The sequence below is a fragment of the Cebus imitator genome, unplaced genomic scaffold, assembly GCF_001604975.1.
Source record: "Cebus imitator isolate Cc_AM_T3 unplaced genomic scaffold, Cebus_imitator-1.0 Scaffold70, whole genome shotgun sequence".
Classification (NCBI taxonomy): domain Eukaryota; kingdom Metazoa; phylum Chordata; class Mammalia; order Primates; family Cebidae; genus Cebus; species Cebus imitator.
Window position 1 is genome coordinate 6,868,759 of NW_016107385.1, and position 7,647 is coordinate 6,876,405.

At 39.3% G+C, this 7,647-nt stretch overlaps 1 non-coding gene and 1 pseudogene across 1 annotated transcript; one reads left to right on the forward strand and one right to left on the reverse strand.

The window, feature by feature from the left end:
• Nucleotides 1–1,245: 1,245 nt before the first annotated feature.
• Nucleotides 1,246–1,373, reverse strand: LOC119471719. The gene has a single exon (XR_005200780.1). It is a non-coding gene; the product is annotated as a small nucleolar RNA SNORA25 (small nucleolar RNA).
• A 5,434-nt stretch (nucleotides 1,374–6,807) lies between these two features.
• LOC108306119 lies at nucleotides 6,808–7,394 on the forward strand (annotated as a pseudogene).
• Nucleotides 7,395–7,647: the final 253 nt, after the last annotated feature.

Here is a 7,647-nt window from a genome sequence, read left to right on the forward strand (position 1 = left end):
TCCTTCCTTCCTTCCTTCCTTCCTTCCTTCCTTCCTGCCTTCCTGCCTTCCTTCCTTCCCTCCTTCCCTCCTTCCCTTTCTTTCTTGATGCAGTCTCTGTTGCCCAGGATGAAGTGCAGTGGTGTGATCTCTGTTCACTGCCACCTCTGCCTCCCGGGCTCAAGTGATTCTCCTGCCTCAGACTCTACAGTAGCTGGAATTACAGGTGCCCACTGCCAGGCCCAGCTAACTTTTCCTACGCTTAATAATTGCTTCATTTTTTTTCTTTGCTTGTTTTTCTTCCCCAACTACTTCATGCTAATTCTTCCTCAAACTCTCAGGTAGAGCTGTAAATAGCTTATCAATGTAACCAGGTGTATAGAATAATCTATAAATTCATTTTCCCCCCTAGGGGAAATTCCTTCCCTTCTAGGGAAGCATCCTCCCAGATCCCTTCTTTCTCCATGATCTGTTACACTACTGTCATTTTGTGAGTCTGCTTCATGATCTTCCTGAAAATTCTGTTGCTTTTTAACCTGTGTTTGCTCCTCTTATCTAGATCTCGTGTCCTACTCTCATTTAGCTTAACTACTCATTTTGAAGGAGTACATTTTCCAGTAGCCTTCTGAGGAAGTAGGCATGAACGATGAAATAAAAATATGCTTCTTGGCCGGGTTCAGTGGCTCATGGATGTTATCCCAGCACTTTGTGAGACTAAAAATTAGCTGGACATGGTGGCAGATGCCTGTAGTCCCAGCTGCTTGGCAGGCTGATTCACGAGACTCCCTTGAACCCAAGGAGGCAGAGGTTGCAGTGACCTGAGATTGCACCACTGCTCTCCAGCCTGGGTGACAGAGTGAGACTCTGTCTCAAACAAACAAACAAAAAACACAAAAACCACTTGTAACTCTTCATAATTGATGATTATAATTTGTTATAAAATTCTAGATTGGATATCATTTTGATTTGAATCATTATTATTGAGTGTTCTGATGTTCTTCCAATTCTTGGTCCTTTATAGCCTTTCTGCTTTTTTACTATGAGTTTTTAGAAGCTTCTGTTTATTCCTGAAATTCTCATATTTCACAACATTTTCATCCCCCTCAAAGGTTTCTTCATGTTACTAGGTAATTCATTTTTCCTTCTCCCCAGATCCTGTAATTACAGATTTGGGACAAATTAAATTTAAATTTTTTTTAACTTTGAGACTTGTATTTACTTTCCCATGTCACCAATCATGGATTACTATGCTTATGAGTGGTTAAGTCCTATATCACTTCAGGAAAACACAGCACTATTGAGTGACTGTGGCATCCTATGAAGAATGTCAGTCTCTGGTCATAGTCTTAAGAGTTTCTGGCTTCAAGCCCTGCAAGCTCTCTTTGAAATGACCTACTGGATACTTTTCTTTAAATAATAAATCTTCAGCTATTAAATAATCAGATTTTTTTTAGTGCCACATCTTCAATTACCTTTGTAATCTTTCATACAGTAATTACTGATAAAGTTTTTTTATTTCTTCTTGGTGCTCATTTTGTTAGTAAGTCATTCATTTCTTCTAGGTTATCAAATTGCTGTCATGGAGTTTTACATGGTGTATTCATAATTATTTTCATCTCTTTTGTTTTGTATTTGTTTTATTTGTAGTTCTGTTCTTCCCTTTTTTAATCTTGCATGTTGCTATTTCTTTTCTCTATTCAGGCAAAATCACAGTTTATGTATTTTATTGCTGTTTTCCTAGAATCAATATTTGGCTTTTTTCTTCTATTTTGGTGTTTTCTATTCTATAATTTTATCTTCTGTGTCTGCTAATTCCTACTATACTACTTACTTTATTTGGTTTATTTTATTTTTCTGTTACTGATTCTTTGTGTGTGTGTGTGATAGAGTCTCACTGTGTCATCCAGGCGGGAGTGCAGTAGCACAATCTTGAGAGGTTGCTCACTGCAACCTCTGGCTCCCAGGTTCAAAAGACTCTACTGCCTCAGCCTCCTGAATAGCTGGGACTACAGGTGCCCACCAGTACGGCAGCAGCTAATGTTTTCTGTATTTTTAGTAGAGACAGGGTTTTGCAGTGTTGGCCAGGCTGGTCTCGAACTCCTGACTTCAGGTGATCTGCCTGCCTAGTCCTCCCAAAGTGCTGGTATTAGGCATGAGCCACTGTTCCTGGCCTCTTTTACCTATTCTTAAGATGGGCGGCGGAGCGTGGTGGCTCATGCCTGTAATTCTACCACTTTGGAAGTCTGAGGTGGATGGATTGCCTGAGCTCAGGAGTTTGAGACCAGCCTGGAGAATATGGTGAAACACCATCTCTACTAAAAATACAAAACATTAGCCAAGTGTGGCAGTGTGTACCTGTAATCCCAGCTACACAGGAGGCTGAGACAGGAGAATCGCTTGAACCCAGGAGGCAGAGGTTGCAGTGAGCCAAGATCTCGCCATTGTACTCCAGAATGGGTGACAGAGTAAGACTCCATCTCAAAAATAAAAAAATGAGGATATTCATTTGCTAGAGCTGCAATAAGAGATGGCTTAAACAACAGAAATTTCTTTTCTCAGAGTTAGGATGCTCGAGTCCAAGATCAAGGTCTCAGTAGGTTTCGTTTCTTCTGAGGACTCTCCTCAGCTTCCAGATGGCTGCCTCTGTGCTGTGTCCTCACATGGTGTCATCCCTCGGTCTGTGTGTTGTGTGTGTTCAAATCTCCTCTTCTTATAAGAACACCAGTCATATTAGATTAAGCCCTCCTCCGGAGCTCATTTTACCTTAATTACCTCTTTAAAGCCCCTATTTCCAAATGCAGCCACTTTCTGAGGTTCTGAGGGTTAGGATTTCAGCATGTGATTTTTTGGGGGAGACACCATTCAGCCCATAACAATGAATCTAAATTACTTTATTTTTTATTTTCTTTAAACATGAAGGAATTCAAGGCTATACATTTTTCTCTGACTATAAACTGTTTTAATATAAAATATTCATTGTGAATCATTTTCCTTTCCACGCTTTCTAGATAGCATATAATTTCAATTTTAAATTTCTCGTTGATGCTGGGGTTATTTAAGAGAGTGTTTCTTAACTTCAAAATATTTTTTGTCAACATTTTATTACTTATTTCTAATTTTGTTGTGGTCTGTGAGTATTCTCTATTTTCATGTTTTTAGGGGTTTTCTTTGTAGTCAAATATATACATCAATATTTGTACTATTTATAGTCCTACAAAAATTCACAGTCTGTATGAGTAGGATAGAAATTACACATGATTTTATTAATCTACTTTATTGTTTATATTATTCAGTTCCTCCATGTCCTTACTTTTTGTGTAGTGAGTCTTTCTACTTCTGAAAGATATGTTTTTAAAATTACAACTATAATTTTATTAGGTTTCTGCATTTCTATAAGCTCCTTTTATGTATTCAGTTGCAAAGTTATTTGACGTGTATATGTTCGTGACTATCATATCTCTTCTATAAACTGTTTTTTAATTGCCTCTGTTCTTGAAATGCTACCTAGTGCCAGTCTGTATGATGCTACAGTCTCCTAGTTTGGCTCCATGTGTTTGGCTACTCCCTAAATAGATGTGCTCCTCTATATTCTAATCTTCTCCTCCTCCTCCTGTAAGCACAAATAAATCTACACCTCTCAACCAGATCTCTCTTTGGAGCCGAAGACTCAGACAACTAATTTCCACCTAGATTGTCATCCTGAATGCGACACACTCAGCTTAAAAGCAAACTTCCCCTCCTTCACCCTAAACCTGCCTTTTCTCTCTTTAACAGTTTAGATTTTTTTTCTAATAAACAAAACATTGCTCAGTTTTGTTTTTCCACTAATCTGACATTACACAATCCAAGCAAACTGCCTAACGCGGTACCTGACAGGTTGTGAGGCCTCAGAAACGTTAGCTACTATTATCAATAGACTCCAAGTTTATATCCACTGTCAATTTCCACTTCATGCTGTCAAGAGGTGCTTTTTTGCCACATTACCACAGTAGGGTTGGATCTGTGATCCTTTATGACAAACAATTAAATTTCATCTGGCGTACTGTGGGAGGAAATATGTCTTGAACTGTGCTACAGTGGGAATCAAGGACGTGGTGTAGCGCTTCTTTCCAATGGTCTAATAATTTATTTGTTGCATTCTTGAGTTCCAATGACATGACCGATTTACAATAGTTTTTGAATGAATCAAATAAAGCTGTAATGAATAGCCTAGATTTTTGTTTCCTCTTTGAATCCTAGTGGATGGCAGAGAGCATGCTTACTCACCGGTTGGGTGGTAGATTTGGCCACTGTTTAAGAATCAGTTCCAGGAATTTGATTTTACAGAAAGCTTTTGGACAAATTCTTCTGTTCACTGGCTTTTCATGTCCTTTAAGAGAAACCTCCACCTGGAAACCATTCGAACACCCACCAAGGCACTTGAGTGAAAACACTAGCATAGAGTATATGGCCCGATTAAAATAGGGGCTGATAGAAACTGGTAGCATGAAGACGTACGCCTCTCATTATGTAAGTCCTCACCTCTCACCCTTACCCCCAATCACGCACATAGCTACCGCCACTGACAACACAGCCTTTCCAACATGGAACAAACCTTGTGTCTGAGCACAAACTGCTTTTTAAAATCAACTAACGATCAACAAATCTGGTCATTGATTAGCCTGGAAGAATCTTTCTCCCTTTTCTCCTGTTTTCTGCCTCTGTCTCATAACGCTTTTCTGTTTTGCCACCCTCACAGCCCCACCGATCTTGGATGCCAACAGCTCTTCATTTGTTCACATACAAGAAAATTAGAAGGAGGAGGAGGAGAGAAGAAAGCTCTGTCATCAAGTACTCCCAGGTTGGTCAGCTTTCTCTTTAAATTTCAGAACTGGTTTAGTTTATGCTCTGAAAAACATAGGCAATTATTCACCTTCCTCTTACATGTTTGTGTGTCTCACTGTGACTTTCGATGGAAGACAATAAAAAGGAATCATTGTTTTTTACCATTTGACTTAATACACTTTACTTCATACTAAAAAGAAAACCAGAAGGTTTATTTGTGATTTTGGATTAGTGGGTTCCATGTTGTGTCAAAAATGAAGGATCCTGATTCTTGTGGAAATCTCTGTAACTAAGTGATTCCAAGATGAGACCACACTGAACATCAAATTGTGTTAGGCATCAGTACCTTCTCTTCTTGTTTATCTCTTACTCCTCACCCTCCCACTATCTACTAGTTTATGGTAGAAAGATGGGAACTTTATTTAAAGGGAATGTGATTTTTGTTTCCATGATGTTCATTTTTGTGGGTGTGTGGGAAAGGATTTGAATAAGTTTTTGTTTAAATTCTGGTAGATTTTTATCTATACAAATTTAAATAAAATTCTGTTTTGTAAGCCGAAAAGAAAAAGAAGAAGCCTAGTCTAGATTATGTGTTTTCTTTCTCTGAAAAAGAAGGGTGATAGCTTTTGCCTAAGTACACAGAATTAGATACATCAGCTTTCTACACGGAAGCCTAAATAGCTTATTGAATTAAAAAAAAAAATCCTAGAGCTCCAAAGTAAAAACACTCTTTTCCCATTTCTGGAAAAGTAATATTAGTAAAAATTATTTGGCCAGAATCTCTCAGACTGTGCAATTTTAATGTAGTGAGTAGAAAATTAAATATGATTTTCCACTGAAGCTGACTTTGACAATGAATAAGACATGTCTCCAAATGTATTGAAGTTTTTATTTATCTGTTTCTTGTGCTGTTTTGAGTGGTCCTTCTATTTTGAGGGAATTTGCATGTAAGGGAATATGTGAATATACTCTAGTTTTGCATTTATATTTTAAAATATGTAAAATAGAATTTCTCAATTCAGAAGAGAGCATACTAGTAACCAGGCTGTTTTAAATGTATTTGCTTGATGATGCTATATAGTCGTTAAGATTTTAGGACAGCTTAAGAGGCCAACATTAAGAAACAGGTGTGGGCATGTCATAGTCAGGACTCAGCTGTGTACTGTTAGGGATATCTGTTGTCTGGCATACTAAGTAATGCATTGCTACTAGTATTACATTTAAATGAGCAAAAACATTGATTTCAGCAATGGCTTAGATTAGAGTTCTGGAAACTTTTCTGTAGAGTGCAAGAGTACCTATTTTAGGCTTTGCAGGCCATATGAACTCTGTGACACCTGCTCTACTCTGCCATTGTAGTGCAAAGGAGCCATAGATGATACATAAATCAAAAACCATGGCTATGTTTCAATAAAACTTTATTAGCTGGGTGGGGTGGCACACAGCTGCAGTCCCAACTACTTGGAAGGCTGAGTTGAAAGGATGACTTGAGCCCAGGTACTTGAGGTTGCAGTGAGCATTTTCGCTCCACTGCCCTCCAGCATGGGTAACAGAGTGGAACCCTGTCTCTAAAAAAATAAATAAAAATGACAAGATCATTCAAGTCTCTCTTCTCCTTGCCATCATGTCTAAGTCAGAGTCTCACACAGCTGAGGAAGCTCTTCATTGGAGGGTTAAGCTTTGAAACAACAGATGAGAGCCTTAGGAGCCATTTTGAGCAATGGGAATGCTCACGGACTGAGTGGTAATGAGACATCCAAACACTAAGCACTCCAGGGGCTTTGGGTTCATCACGTATGCAACTGTGGAGGAGGTAGATGCAGCCATGAATGCAAGGCCACACAAGGTAGATGGAAGAACTGTGGAACCAAAAGGATCTGCCTCAAGAGGAGATTCTCAAAGACCAGGTGCCCACTTAACCATGAAAAGGAAACTTGTTGATGGCATTAAAGATGACACTGAAGAACATCACCTAATGTTATTTTGAATAGTATGGAGAAACTGAAGTGATTGAAATCATGACTGACAGAGGCAGTGGCAAGAAAAGGGGCTTTGCCTTTGTAACCTTTGATGACCATGACTCTGTGGATAAGATTGTCATTCAGAAATACCACACTGTGAATGGCCACAACTGTGAAGTTAGGAAAGCCCTGTAAAGCAAGAGATAGCTAGTGCTTCATTCAGGCAAAGAGGTCGAAGTAGTCCTGGAAACTTCGGTGGTGGCCGTGGAGGTGGTTTCAGTGGTAATGACAACTTTGGTTGTGGAGGCAACTTCAGTGGTCATGGTGGCCTTGTGGCAGCTGTGGTGGTGATGGATATAATGTCAGTGGGGATGGCTATAATGAATTTGGTAATGATGGAAGCAATTTTGGAGGTGGTGGAAGCTACAATGATTTTGGCAATTACAACTAGTCTTCAAATTTTGGAGCCGAAGGGAGGAAATTTTGGAGGCAAAGCTCTGGCCCCTGTGGTGGTGAAGGCCAATACTTTGCCCAACCACGAAACCAAGGTGGCTCTGGCGGTTCTGGTAGCAGCAGTAGCTATGGCAGTGGCAGAAGACTTTAATTAGGAAACAAAGCTTAGCAGGAGAGGAGAGCCGGAGAAGTGACAGGGAAGCTACAGGTGACAATGGATTTGTGAACTCAGTCCAGCACGGTGGTAGCAGGGCCTAGCTGCTACAAAGAAGAAATGTTTTAGACAAACACTCCTGTGTGTGGGCAAAAATCTCGAGGACTGTGTTTGTGACTAATTACTTGTATAACAGGTTATTTTAGTTTCTTGTGGAAAGTGTAAAGCATTCCAACAAATGGTTTTAAGGTAGATTTTTTTTTTGCACCCATGCTG